This window comes from Mus caroli, chromosome 9 (genome assembly GCF_900094665.2).
Source record: "Mus caroli chromosome 9, CAROLI_EIJ_v1.1, whole genome shotgun sequence".
NCBI lineage: Eukaryota > Metazoa > Chordata > Mammalia > Rodentia > Muridae > Mus > Mus caroli.
In genome coordinates, this window is record NC_034578.1 from 41337415 (window position 1) to 41352190 (window position 14776).

Genomic DNA, 14776 nt, shown 5'->3' on the forward strand with positions numbered 1-14776 from the left:
AACTCAGAAATCCACCTGCCTCTGCCTCCCAAGTGCTGGGATTAAAGTCTTGGCCACCACCCGGCACGGCACCACAAGTCTTTAATCCCCAGAAGTCGAGGCAGAGGCAGGTGGATCTCAAAAGTTCGAGGCCAGCCTGGTCTACAGAGTGAGTTCCAGGACAGCCAGGGATACACAGAGAAACCCTGTCTTGAAAAAACAGAAAGAGAAAGAGAGAGAGAGAGAAGTGGGGGTGTGGGAGAAAGAATCTGCATTCGGGAAGGCTGAGGGACTTGAATTATGCTCACACTTAGAAACTGCATACCAAACTTCTTCCTCAAGAGGAAGGTTCAAAGGTGAGGCCTGGCAGGACCTGCAACTGCTCTGGGCCACCGGTGACTTACTGCCTTTGCCAAGGGTTTTACGTTTTGCCTTTGAGATTCTTCCCCAGAGTTCTGGAGGGACCGTTCTGGCATGGATCCCTCTGGCAGTGAGGAGGAAAGACTGGCATGTGGTCAGAGATGAGATGAGGAGACCGAGGAGCAGAACTACCCAAGAGAAAAGAAAAGCAAGTGTGGCCAGGCCATGGCCACCAGAGTAGAAAGGAGCAGGCTGTAGTGGTGCCCCTGACAGTGATGACCACTGAGCAGTGTAAGAAGGGGAGAACAAATGATCTCCAGGTTTATGGTTCAGATCAGGCTCCAATGGCAAATGGCATGGCGGGGTGGAGGATGAATGCTCCCTGTGGAGCCTTTAAGTCGGAGGTGTCATGATTACAGGCTTCCTCCATGATGACCCATAATAATCCCTGCTTCCTATTTCCTCGAATTTGTGACTGTGTGGAACTCCTTCCCGTTAGTCTGCTGGTGTGGACCAGCAGTCCTAACTACTTGAGAAGCTGAGGCAGAAGCATTGCTTGAGCCAGGAGCTGGAGGCCAGCAGCATTGGGAGGTTGAAGGCAGGATGATCAGAAGTTTGAAGTCATCCTGGTCTACACGAGAGACCTTGTCTCAAAAACAAAAGACATGAGAGCAGGTATGAGGGAGGCATGGAAAGAAATAGAACTCAGATGCCAGGCAGTGGTGGTGCATGCCTTTAATCCCAGCACTTGGGAGGCAGAGGCAGGTGGATTTCTAAGTTCCAGGCCAGCCTTGTCTACAAAGTGGGTTCCAGGACAGCCAGGGCTATACAGAGAAACCCGATCTCAAAAAACCAAAAACAAAAAAACCAAAACCAAACAAACAAACAACCCCCCCAAAAAAAAAGAAAGAAAAGAGAAAAAAAGAAAAGAAAAAAAAAAAGAAAAGATAAGACATCTATAATCCCAGTATTCAAGAGACTTTGGCAGGAGGATTTATAGGTCAGTGCCAGCCTGAACTATAGCGGCTCTAGGGTCAGCTTAGGGCATGTCTTTGTCAGGGTTTCCATTGCTGCAACAAAACACTATGACCAAAAATCAAATTGGAGAGAAAAGGATTTATTCAGATTTATTACACTTCCACATTGCTGTTCATCACTAAAGGAAGTCAGGTCAGGAACTTAAACAGGGCAGGAACCTGGAGGCAGGAGCTAATGCAGAGGCCATGGAGGAGTGCTACTTACTGGCTTGCTCCTTGTGGCTTGCTCACCTTGCTACCTTATAGAACCCAGGACCACCAGCCCAGGGATGGCACCAACCACCTGATCACTAATTGAGAAAATGCCTTACAGCTGGATCTCATGGAGGCATTTCCTCAACTGAGGCTCCTTCCTCTCTGATGACTCTAGCTTGTGTCAAGTTGCTACACAGAACCAGACGGTACAGGATATAAGATGGACATCTGTCTCAGAAGCCCCTTTTTCCCCCAAAGGCAGTAAGCAATGACTCATAGGACCAGATGTTCCTCCTTGCTTACTCTAAAGGAGACAGAAGCAATTCCATGGTGAGGTGAGGCCTCCACAGCAAGGAACTAAAGCTTCAGGCAATAGTGTGTGACACAGAAGGCATGGCACTAGGTCTAAGTCTTCCAGTGCCAAGAAAACCATTAAATGACTGCATCTCGCCTGTCAGCACATCTTCTTGAGACAACACTCCCCCACCCCTTCTTACACACACAACAGGTCTCGCTCAAATGCCTGACTCTCAGAACGATGTTTGCACTTACAAGTTACTACACTAGTGGTAGCTTCCCCAACAGTAATAGCTAACAAATACAACTGCCTTGGGAAATAGTCAAGAGGCCATTATAATGGGGCACGTGACTCATCAGCACAGACAGGCATGTGACAGGGTTCCCCTTCTAACAGTGGAGGGAGGCTCTTTCAGAGTGTAGAAGGGAAGAAGACATCCACAAACATCCTGGCTGGTACCACAGGGCTTCTCCTTCACCTCCGGAGAGCAGCTTCCTGCAGAAACCAGAGCTGGGAGGTGAGGTGCTAGCATCAGAACAGGGTAGGCAGCTCTTTGAAGAGAGCAACTGATGGGACCTAGGTTTGGTTCCCAGCATCCATGTAGTGGGTACAACTGTAACAACTGTATAACTCCAGTTCCAGGGGATCCAATACCCTCCTCGGACTTCCAAGGTTACCTAACACACACACACACACACACACACACACACACACACACACACGGTACACATATACGTGCATGAAAAACCCTCATATAGAGAGAGAATAAAAAATAAAGCCTTACAGTGGCACACACCTTTAATCCCAGCACTCAAGAGGCAGAGGACTAAGGATCTCTGTAGGTTCTAGGTCAGCCAGGGCTACACTGAGAAACCTGGCATGTGTGCTACATCACAAGGTGGAACCAACTTGTGTGTTGGCTTTCTCCTTCCTCTGTGGGTCCTGGGGACCAATTTCAGGTCATCCCTTTTTGGGGTAAGCCCTACCGGCCCTGCTAGCCTGCTTCTGGCTCTGGATTTTATCTCTATCTATCTATCTATCTATCTATCTATCTCTTTAGGAAAGCTGATTTGATTTGGTGCCCAGGCTGTTCTTGAGCTCCTGATCATCAGCCTTCCCAGAAATGTGATTGTAGTGTGTGTTAGCATGGCTGGCTGTGCTTTAATTAATTAATTAATTAATTAGAGACAAGGTCGGTCTTCCCTCGGGGCTGGCAGTATAGGTGTGCATCACCATGCCTAGCTGCTCTTCCTCCTATCCCCTTCTTCCTTCTTCTCCTTTGAAATGCCAGAGGACTGGGATTACGGGTATGGTGCTGGGGACTGAACCCAGGGTCTCATGCATGATGCTCTACCAACTGATTCACATCATCGGCTCACTCTTGGTTTTCCGAGATAAGATCTCATGAAGCCCAGGCTGGCCTCAAATGCTACATAGGTGGAGATGATCTTGGATTCTTGATCTTCCTGCTCCATCTCCAAGGTGCTAGAGTTGTAGGCTTCTGGTGCTTAGCTTCTTCCCCGCTCCTTTGTTTTGATTGATTGATTAATTGATTGATTGATTATGTGTGTGTGCCTACCTCCTTCTCTCACTCTCTCCTTTCCTTTTTTTGTATGTATATATGTATATATACGTATGATGTGTGTTCATATGTATATATGTATGTGCATATGTATGTGTGTATTATATATGTATGTTTGTATTTATTTATTTAGTGTGTGTGTGTGTGTGTGTGTGTGTGTGGTGTATAGGTGTATGCAGGCCACAATGTCTGTGGGAATCAGAGAACAACTTGAAGGAATCAGTTCTCTCCTTCTACTATGTGAGTTTCAGAGACTGAACTTGGGTCATCAGACTTGGTGGCAGATGCCATTATCTGCTGGGCCATCTTACTCCCTCCATCCCTGTATCACTTTTATAAATATAGGAGAAGCTCTTTGAGATAGGCAGATCCCTCTGAGTTCCAGGCCAGCCAGGACTTTTGAGATCCTGTCTCAAAACCAAAACAAACCAACCAACCAAAACCCCCATATCATGGGGCTGGGAGATGGTCCATCAGCTAAGAGAGTACATTGCTCTTCCACAGGACCCAAGCTCAGGTCCAGACTCACACTGCGAAGCACACACTACCTGCAATTCTAGCGTCTGAGGCATGCTATACCTCTGGCCTCCACAGACCTCTGCACATTCACACACACACACACACACACACACACACACACACACACTTTTAAAAATAAATCTTTTAAAGAGTTATCTAGAAATAAGTAACAGCAAATAACAAGGGAAATATTTAAAAATACAAAGAAGAGAGATAAGAAAGACAGGACTAAAATGGATGAAAGCCTTCTAGAAGATGGAGATCAGGACTATGCTTAGAGACGTCTAGTCTTTATCCATAAGAGTCATGTTTCCCTGAAGAGGGAGGGAAAGGGGCAGGCCTGCTAGGAGATGCTGTGTTTGGGGGAACTGAGTGGAAAAGGCAGGAGGCAGAGGAGACAGAGGCAGGAAGCAGGGGCTAAGAACCTCAGGGGTTTCTTCCTGAAGGCCTCTGATTTGTTTTGGTGAAATAAAAAACCCAGTGGGGAGATGATCTTGGGGCCAAAGAAGTTTGAAATGACCGTTAGGGGAATTGGGTTTTAAAGCTCCCAAGACTCTGGAGAAAGGCTGTACTGGTGGTGACAAGCCACTTTTCCAGGGTCCACTCTCTTCATTGGCACTGACTATACTTAAGGTTCTCTGAAACTGAACGGACAGGATGGGTAATCTCAATTACTATGAACGTTATATTTTAAAAGAGGAGGTTCTTCTAGCCTTAGCCCTCCGGGGCAGCTGGGACCGTAGATGTGCAGTGCAGGCAGCAAGGAACTACTGTCCTTGCTTTAGTATCAGGAGACTAAGGCTGGACTTCTCTGTAGGCGATTTACCAAGGAGGAATTTCTCTTAACTAAATATAATTGGCCAAAGAGGAAATTTAAATGGACTGGAGTGGGGGTATCTGGAAGGACTTCCTAGAGGAAACAGAAGAAGTAGAGAGCTAAAAGTGTAGGAATTAGCAGCATGAAGTGAGGGGTGGAGAAGGATTGTTCTAGGCTGAGAAAACTGTAAAGATGCAAAGTCAGAGAATGGACTCTGGAAAAAAATCACTGAAGAAGTAGCTGAGACCAGATAGACTTGGTTTTTCGAGACAGGGTTTCTCTGTGTAGCCCTGGCTGTCCTGGAACTCACTTTTGTAGACCAGGCTGGCCTTGAACTCAGAAATCTGCCTGCCTCTACCTCCCAAGTGCTGGGATTAAAGGCGTGCGCCACCACTCACTGCCCGGCTTTAGAGGCTGTTGAGATCACTTTCCAGACGGAAGCTAGTAGAAAAAGGGGTTGGGTGGGGAGCAAATGACAGGATCTAGAGTGAGTGAGGCTAGGTAGGCTCGGCTATAGAAGAGGGGAGAGGAGGGTCAGGGGTGTCTCCAGTCCTGGCCCTGGCAACCAAGGGCAGATCTCTTATTTAGTTCAGAGAAGTCGAGGTGAATGTTCTGTTTTAGACTCGCTGATTGAGGGGCCTGAAGATACTGAGGCATGTGGCAGGTAAGTGGGTGTGTGGTCTATGAAGAAGGCAGGCAGTCACAGGGTGGCCAGCGGGAGCCTTCAGGGAGAGCATGTAAGCTGTGGCAAGAGCCTAGGGAACCTTGACGTCTGTGGACAAAGGAAGAGTGAGGCTTGCAAACGAGGTTGTGAAGCTTCCTTAAGAGAAAAGAGCAGGAGGGATTGCTCTCCTTGGTACTCAAAGAAGAAAGCCTGCAGAGAGGACTTGGGGCAGCAACAGCAGCAGGGGAAGCAGAGAGATTTGAAATCTGCTCCTGGCTTTGGCAAGGCGAAGCCATCGGGGAGCTCTTCGGGCTGAGGCTGTGGCTCACTGATTGAGCGTTTATTGGCCTAACCTGCACATCGTTCTAGGTTCGATCCCTGGTAGTGCAAGACGACAGCTTGTACTGGGAGACATGTAAACAAGAAGGACTAGCTTGGGCAAGAGGATACTGAAGAGGAAATGGCTGTGTGGAGATGGGCCTAGGGCCCCCTAAAGTCCAAGAGGCCAGACAGCCTGGGGAGGACAGGATCAGAGGAAGCTCAGAGAGGGATCTGCCCTCCTAAGCCCTGTCATATAGTTTCTAAGATTCTCTAAGGCCCTGTGGTGCTTTGAATGAGAATGGTCCCCATACACTCATATATTTGAATGTTTGGTCCTCAGTTGGTGGAACTGTTTGGGAAGGATTAAGAGGTGTGGCCTTGTTGGAAGAGATATGTACCTGGGAGTGGGCTTTGAGTTTTCAAAAGCCTAAGCTGTAAGCAAGTCTCTAATCGAATGCTTTCTTTTATAAGTTGCCTTGATCAAAGTGTCTCTTTTTTTTTTTAAAAGATTTATTTATTTATTATATGTAAGTACACTGTAGCTGTCTTCAGACACCCCAGAAGAGGGCGCCAGATCTCATTACGGATGGTTGTTAGCCACCATGTGGTTGCTGGGATTTGAACTCTGGACCTTTGGAAGAGCAGTCGGGTGCTCTTACCCACTGAGCCATCTCACCAGCCCCAAAGTGTCTCTTCACAGCAATAAAAAAGTAAGGAAGACAGCACCTCTGATGGGCACAGGAAAGGAGATTCAGGAGCCTTCCTGGGATGTGGATGGAGTATAGAGAAGACCTGAATGCCTTAGCAGAAGGGAGCAGATCCTAGAGATCATAGCCAAAGAACAGTAGGACTCCATCTCCAGCCAAGTGGCCTAGGGACCCAAGAACTGCCGTTTGTAATTCCTCTTGAGGTCTAGCGGTTTCTGAGCCCTCACCACCACTTTCCAGTTGGGGTGTAGCCCAAGCCCACCTATAGCTGTGATAGTCAAGGTTACCACCAGGAAGAAGAGCAGAGAGTCATGGGAAGAGGTCAATAATGCTTTGATTCCTTTCCCAGCCTCCTGAAGCTGATGGGTGGTTTTGGCATGGCTGCCCAGGCCACAAACCTGAAGCTGGCTTTCTGCATCCCTAGACCTTGCTTGACGTGCACATTGGCTACTGGTGCCCTTTGCAAAGCCGTTATTTGTACAGAAGCCCAAGGGATAGGGATAGGGGAAATCGTCCCTCCCCCTTGCTTTGTCCCTGCCACCACTTCTTGCAGCGGGATCTGCAGGCATACATCACCCCCTGGTCACTCTTACTGACACACCGGAGCCTGCTGCTTCCCTGGTTCCTTAGGTGCCCTGGTTCAAGCTTTGAGTTCTCACGACTGCTCGACTGCTCGAGACAGCCTGGCTTGTGCTTGCCGCACCCTCTTCCTGCTCCAGGAGTTTCTGAACCTAGTCCCCTCCTCTCCACTTCCCCAAGCCAGCCCGCATAGTAGCCCTGAGCCTCCCACGGAGCTCTCAACCCTGAGCCTCTGTCTATGGCATACAAAAATGAAGGCAGTCGGTTCCAAGTAGTGCACCCTCTGATCAGCTCCCAAGGGTGCGACCCACCTTCAGGGTAAAAGGAAAGCTGGAGGTCAGGATGCAGGCTCCTGAGGTAAGCAGAGGGCTGGGAAGGGGATGAATGAGCTGGAGCAGAGGGTCCAGCCCTGACCTTGAACTCAGGTTGTGAACAGAAGTTGTAATCTCCACTTTACAGGTCAGGGGTGATGCAAAAGAATAGGAGACTCAGAGAGCCTAACATGGTGCCTGATAAGTAGTAGATGCTTAGAATGAGCTCATCTCCTCCGAACTTGTTTGGGGTTCTTTGGGGGCTCTGAAAGAAGATGGGTGCTGCAAGAGGCCAGGAACCCCTGAGGTAAGAATGCAGGTGTAGTCTGTCTCCCTCCATGCTAGAGCTCAGAGCCCTCCGCAGGTGCTGCTTTTCTGGCCTGGGTGTGACAGCTGGATAGGTATTCCTCACAGGCTGAGGGAAGTCGAGTAAGAAGGCCCAGTAATGGGAGAACTGCCTTTGGGGTTTCAGTCCCCACTCCAGCACATACCAGATCCCTAAAATTCATAATCCGATTTATATTCCTATTCCCTCCTCTGGACCTGTCACCATGGCAACAGTTTTCTCAGTTGCACTTCATCAGCTTCTCAGCAAATCTTTTTTTCTGCCCCCCCTCCCCAATTCAATCTCTCTTTTCTCATCCTCGGTTGGTGCAAGGTGCTCACCTGTCTCCTCTCTCAGTTCCCCCAGGTCCCTCTGTCCTTCCCCTGTGCAGATCTGTTTCTCGGGACTCTTTCTCACCCCTCCCTTCTGAAGTCGAAAACTGCAGCAGCCAGCTGGGGTCTCTTGGGCAGGCAAGAACTCTTATCCCTCCTGGACAGAGAGGAGAGTCTCAGGGGAACAGAGTTTGGATCCCAGTGGGTTTTGGGCAGAGGTCTGCTGCCCTGGTGTGTGGGTGGAGGGTACCACCTTAAGCTGACTGCACTCTGACCTGAAGGAAGGACATGGGGGGCAGGGCAGCAGCATGGCACAGTTCTGTTCCTGTGCTCAGTCAATTCAACCTTCTTTTGAGGGTGTTCTGGCTCACCCTTGGAGACACTCAGCAATGCCTTTCAGCCAACACCAGTATGGGTCACAGCCCCCAAGCCGAGCCGGTTCTGATTTCTTTCTCTTCAAATTTCAGTTAAGCATCTCCATTCTTTCATTGATCGTATCTTTGGAGGTGGATTTGGGGGGCAGGTTGGGTACTAGTATCATATCCCAATGTGGGGATCCTAGACATGAATTGCCTGTTCCACATCACCCCTCTGGATTTCCCTGTCACTATCCTCTAACCTTGTAGCAGAGAAATGGGATTCTGTATCATCGTATAACCTGTCAATAAGGACTTTTCTGGACAGGCATGGTGGTGCACGCTTGTAATCCCAGTCATTGGGCAGTAGAGGTAGGGGGATCAGGAGTTGAAGGTCATTCTCCAAACGTGAGGTTTGAGGACAGCCTGGGCTACATGAGGCCCTGCCTGGGAGGGGTATAGTATCTCATTTCTCAGATACGAAGCTGGAGGGATGCTGCATGTGGTCCTACCGTTCTCCTTTCCAGGGCTTCTGGGGACGGTACTGCTCTGGATGTAACCCTTCATCAAACATCCCACAAGTCATTCCATGTAGTCACCAACATCCCAGAGACAGACCTGGACCGGCTACAGGTGTAGACACACTTCAGAAGCTAGACCTGTCTTAGTCCCGTCTTTTCTCCTTTTCTCCCTAACGCTCTGTTTTCTTTACCATTTCCTGAGCGGCTACTGTGTTCTAGCCACTTTACACATGGCTCCTCACTTCATCTTCAGGATACTTGGTCAGATAGCTATTATTCCACCTTCCAAGAAGACTCTGGAGCCCAGAGTGGTTAATTCACTCACGCTAGTCAGCCAAAGAGCTGAGACTCAAATCCAGATTTGGAACTCTCCAAAATTAGTGTGTTGTTTTATTTTTTATTTTTTTTTTCTACACTGCACTGTCCTCACATGGCTCTCCCCAAGTCAGAAGGCTGCTGAGCCTTTCTCATTCCTTACTCTCAGGGTAGACCTGGAGGCTCATCTGATCACGGTCCCTCTTGCCTAGTGTCTCCTGCATGTATCTTAATATTTTTCAATGTGGCCTGAACAGTATGAACTTCAACATTTGTGTGCCACCTGCCTGTCTTCATCTCTATCAACTAAAATTCTTTGTCCCCTCTCTCATTAGATTTGAGAGCCAAGTGCTTTACTGACGAGTCACTTCTGCGACCCAACAATAAGCTTCTGACCACCCTGCCTCAGCATCTTAGAGCTGGAATTACTGAGAGCACCGCCATACCTGGTTTGTGGTTGTTTGTTTGTTTGTTTAACAGAGTCTTTGTAGCCTTGTCTGGCCTGCATACGAGGCTATGCTTGAACTCACACGGAGATCCGCCTGCTTCTGGCTCCTGTGCTGGGATCAGCAGTGTGTTCCCCCCCCCCCAACCTACCTTTCTCAGCTTTATGCCTTGCTGGGTGGGGAATCATACAAGCTAAGCAGAAGGAGAGAACCAATTCCACAAACTGTCCTCTGACCTCCACATGCACTTTGACATTTGTGCCTACACACACGCACACACACACCAAAGTAGATTTTTTTCCCCCAAAACAGGGTCTTTCTATGTAGCCCTGGCTGCCTAGCCTCTTAACATCTCCTTTACAAGCATGCCTACCACACCTGGAACATCTGGATCCTCAGAATCCATCTTTGAAAAAGCATGCCTTGAGCTGGCTTTTCAGGCACGCACCTTTGAATCCCAGCACGTGGGAGGGAGGACTCTGAGTTGCCCACACACACAGTGAGTTGGTTCGAGGGGCTGGAGAGACGGTTCTGTGGTTCAGAGCCCTTGTTGCTCTTTCAGAGGACCTGGGTTTTGTTCCCAGTCCACACAGTGACTCACAAACATTTATAACTCAAGGTCAGGAGGATTTAATGCCCTCTTCTGACCTCTGTGGACATTGTGCATACAGGTAATGCAGGCAAATATACATAATTTTTTTTGGGGGGGGAGTTCAAGACAGGGTTTCTCTGTGTAGCCCTGACTGTCCTGGAACTCACTCTGTAGACCAGGCTGGCCTCGAACTCGGAAATCCACCTGCCTCTGCCTCCCAAGTGCATAATTTTTTTTTTTTTAATCTTTGCATAGAGAATTCCAGGCCAGGAAACAGGCATGAGAAAGTATCTTTGTCTTGGAATAAGGTGGAAAGAAAAAAAGGAAAATAAAACCTGAGGGGTACCCCCATAGACTCTAAACAAAAGGCCTGTTTGCAGTGATCCATGCTTTTAGTCCAAGATAGGCAATCCTTGGGCTCACTGGCTGGCCAGCCCAGCCAATGAGAGGTTCTTTCTCCAAAAAACAGGGCAAGGGGCTGGGTGGCTCAGTGGTTATGAGCACTTGCTGCTCTAGCAGAGGATCTGGGTTGTTTTCAGCCCCTACATGGATCACAACTGTCGGCAATTCGAATTCTAGGGAATCAGATGCCCAGTAGGCACACGTGGGACACACAAGCAAATACTCATATACATTAAAAAACAATCTTTTTCTAAAAAGTAGATTCCCCCCACTCCACTCCCTCTAAAGATCTTGTGATCTTCAGCTGTAAACTGACTGAGTTTGCTGCCAGACTGGGGTACATGAGATTTTGTCTCAAAGGGCTTTTGGGGAGAAGGGTTGGTTACCACTAAAGTTCAACTATGTGGAGGGCTGTGAACTAAGACTCACACTGTATGACCCATGAGGTAGAGGGAGCTCAAAGTGTGAAGTCCAGTTGGGTAGAGATCACTGGGAGCCGGGGTTCAGCTCAGAGGAAGGGAAGGCAGACCCCTGCGCTTAAGGGGAGCTGCTGTCTCAGGCAGAAAGCTCCCCATTGCTGGAGATGTTCAAGATGGCTCTGGAGTACTGCTTGCCAAAGAAATTGCTCGGAAGCTCAGCGTCAGAAAGGATTTGAACTGGCGGCTTGTTCTTGAGGTCTAGTCCCACTGACATCTGGGGTTGTTTCTGGTTTTGCTCCTGGTCCCTCCTGTTGCTCTCTCAGTCCTCTAAACCTACCTGTATAGATGCTACCTAGGAACTCAGCATCCTTTATTGTTCCATCATTGTCCCCATTTTACATTTAGGCCAGGTACCTGAGTTAACTATTATTGGGTAACAATGTACTGGTCAGCCAGTATAGTGGTACACACCTATAATTCTAGCACTCCTGAAAGTGGAGGCAGGAAGATCTCAGGTTCAAGGCCAGCTTGGTCTATAGACAAATTTGAGGCTAGCAAGACCCTGTCTCAAAAAACCACCACCAAAGGCCAGGTGTGGTGGCACATGAATCCCAGCACTCAAGAGGCAGAGACAGGTGGGTCTCTGAATTGGAGCCCAGTCTGGTCTTTATAGAGAGACCCAGGACAGCAAGGAATACACAGGAGACCATGTCTCAAGTACAACAAAGCCTTATTGATCTCTGATGTTCCCAGCCTGCCTGCTTCTCTCCCTATCAAGATAACTTTATCCTTTACCTGTTGTAGGAACACCTTGTCTTGGCTAGCTCTTCGGGGCTCTTGTAATACAGAGCTGAGAGGACAGGAGCTAAGAGTTTGGATGAAACAGGCATGAGAAAGTAGCTTTGTCTTGGAATAAGGTGGAAAGAAAAAAAGGAAAATAAAACCTGAGGGGCACCCCCATTCCACATAGTAAGGAATTGGGTGGCTTACTGTTTGCAGTGTGCTGCTGATGACTGCGGGGTAGAACAGAACGGGAGAAAGACGTGTACAAGTGTAGCTGCGGGTTGTGACGAGAGGACCAGAATAATTTATAGCAACTGGAATTCTTTTTTTTTTAATTTGTTTTTATTTAATGCATATGTGTGTTTTGCCTGCAAGTATGTCTGTCCACCACTTTGTGTGCAGTGCCCATACATACCAGAAGAGGGTGGCAGATAATCTGGGATTGCACTTATAGGTGAATGTAGGCCACTATCTGGAACAGCCAGTGCTCATAACCATTGAGCCTTCTCTCCAGTCCCCAAAACTGGAATTCTTTTCTGCAAGTATTAGTATTTGAGTTATGGGGGCCTCACATATATTCAGCTCACATGTCCCATAATCTTCACAGGGCCACAAATGAGTCCAGAGTGTGGGTGACTCAGTAAATAGAGCCCTAACCCTGCAGATAACTGCAGATATGGCCCTGAGGCTGTGGGATGCTGCAGAAAGATAGAAATATCAGCCCATTCCTTGGCCTCCTGCTGTATATTTTTGTTGATGATATTGTTGTTAAAGACATGGTGCCAATGGCCGGGCACTGGTGGCGCATGCCTTTAATCCCAGCGCTTGGGAGCAGAGGCAGGTGAATTTCTGTGAGTTTAAGGCCAGCCTGGTCTGCAGAGGTACTTCTAGGAGAACCAAGGCTACACAGAGAAACCCTGTCTTAAAACAAAACAGATAAAAGACGAGGTATCACATAACCCAAGTTAGTTTTGATTGACCCTGGCCTTGAACTCCTGATCCTGAATGTTGAGATTATAGGCTTGTGTCACCATGCCAGGCCTCTTAGAGCCACTTCCTAACCTGGGGCAGCAAGTTACAAATACCCTAGGAGTTAGAACCTGGTTAGTGGTCTTGACAGATCTTTTTTTTTTTTTGGTTTTGGTTTTTCAAGACAGGGTTTCTCTGTATAGCTCTGGCTGTCCTGGAACTCACTTTGTAGACCAGGCTTGCCTCGAACTCAGAAATCTGCCTGCCTATGCCTCCCAAGTGCTGGGATTAAAGGCGTGCCACACCGTCACCCAGCGACAGATCTTTATGAGGCCTGAGAAGATGTGCTTGTCTGAAATCACAGAGCTGTTTAGGAATGGCTGGGACTCGGTCTCTGCCTGGCCCAGGGCTTCTTCTAGAATCCAGTGATGCCTTAAAATGAACTGGAGAGCTACAGGAATATAAATAGGCCCATGACAAGAGGGGTGCAGTGATGGGAGCCCTGGCACCCTACACTCTGGGAAGGATCCAGATAAGGAGGTCAAGGCTGCCATTGCAGCTCTGAAGGCCCCATGGGGAGAGGAGCCAGGTACAGGAAGACATCCAATGGAAAGTTGGAAGCAAACTCTGCCATGGTGTCGTGGATAGAGTCTGGATGGAGATCCAGAAGGCTGGGTCATCTCCCAGCTATCCCCTGCCAGCCATGTGATCTCTCAGCACCCTGCAAACCCTCTCTCTGCAAAATGACACCTGTATAGTGCTATGCAGAAGAGCACATTGAGCAGCACGTAGCCATTTTCTACGAGAAAAGGAAAGTGGCTACAGCCTTTTCTGCGACCCTGCCTCTGACAGCCTCTCTTAGGTTTATCTTTAGGTTTAGCTGTACCGGGGATTAAATTCAGAGCCCTGAACATGCTAGGCAGGCACTCTACGTAGGGTGACACCATCAGCTCTTCTCTTGGGCTTAAGAATGCCATAGTGAAGCTGGGCATTGGTGGTACACAACTTCAAGCCCAGCACTCAGGAGGTAGAGGCAGGAGGATCTCTGAGTTCGAGGCCAGCCTGATCTACAGAGTGAGTTCCAGGACAGCCAGGGCTACACAGAGAAACCCCGTGGGAGCTTGGAGGGAGAATGTTCTCATAGTCTGAGCTCTTGGGAGAACGGCCTGACTCTAGGAGTACGAGATTAGCCTGAACAACACAGTAAGACCCTATCTCAAAAAGAATCTTGTATTGATTCGATGAAGTGATTTTCCTTCCTAGTGTCTGTTGCGGTGGTGGTGGATATCTGTATCACTGAAACTTGGGCTGAGGTAGGTGGACTTGGTTTGGAGCCAGCCTAGGCTACATAGTGAGACCCTCTCTCGAAATAGCCAAGTGTGTTGGGGTTGGAGAATTGGCTCAGCAATTAAGAGCAGCACGGACTGCTCTTCCAGAGGTCCTGAGTTCAATTCCCAGTAACCACACGATGTCTCACAACCATCTGTAATGGGATCTGATACCCTCTTCTGGTGTGTCTGAAGGCAGCTACAGTGTACTCACATACATTAAACAAACAAACAAACAAAAAAGCCGGGCGTGATGGCGCACACCTTTAATCCCAGCACCCGGGAGGCAGAGGCAGGCAGATTTCTGAGTTCGAGGCTAGCCTGGTCTACAAAGTGAGTTCCAGGACAGCCAGGGTTATACAGAGAAACCCTGTCTCAGAAAAACAACAACAACAACAACAACAAAAGAAAAAAGAAAAAAAAACAATCCCACAGTTGGGTGTGGGGGCACATGCCCATAACTGCACCCCTTTAAATGCTGAGGTAGAAGGATTGTAGAAAGCCTGGGGCCAGCTGGGCGTGGTGGCGCACGCCTTTAATCCCAGTACTCGGGAGGCAGAGGCAGGTGGATTTCTGAGTTCGAGGCCAGCCTGGTCTACAAAGTGAGTTCCAGGACAGC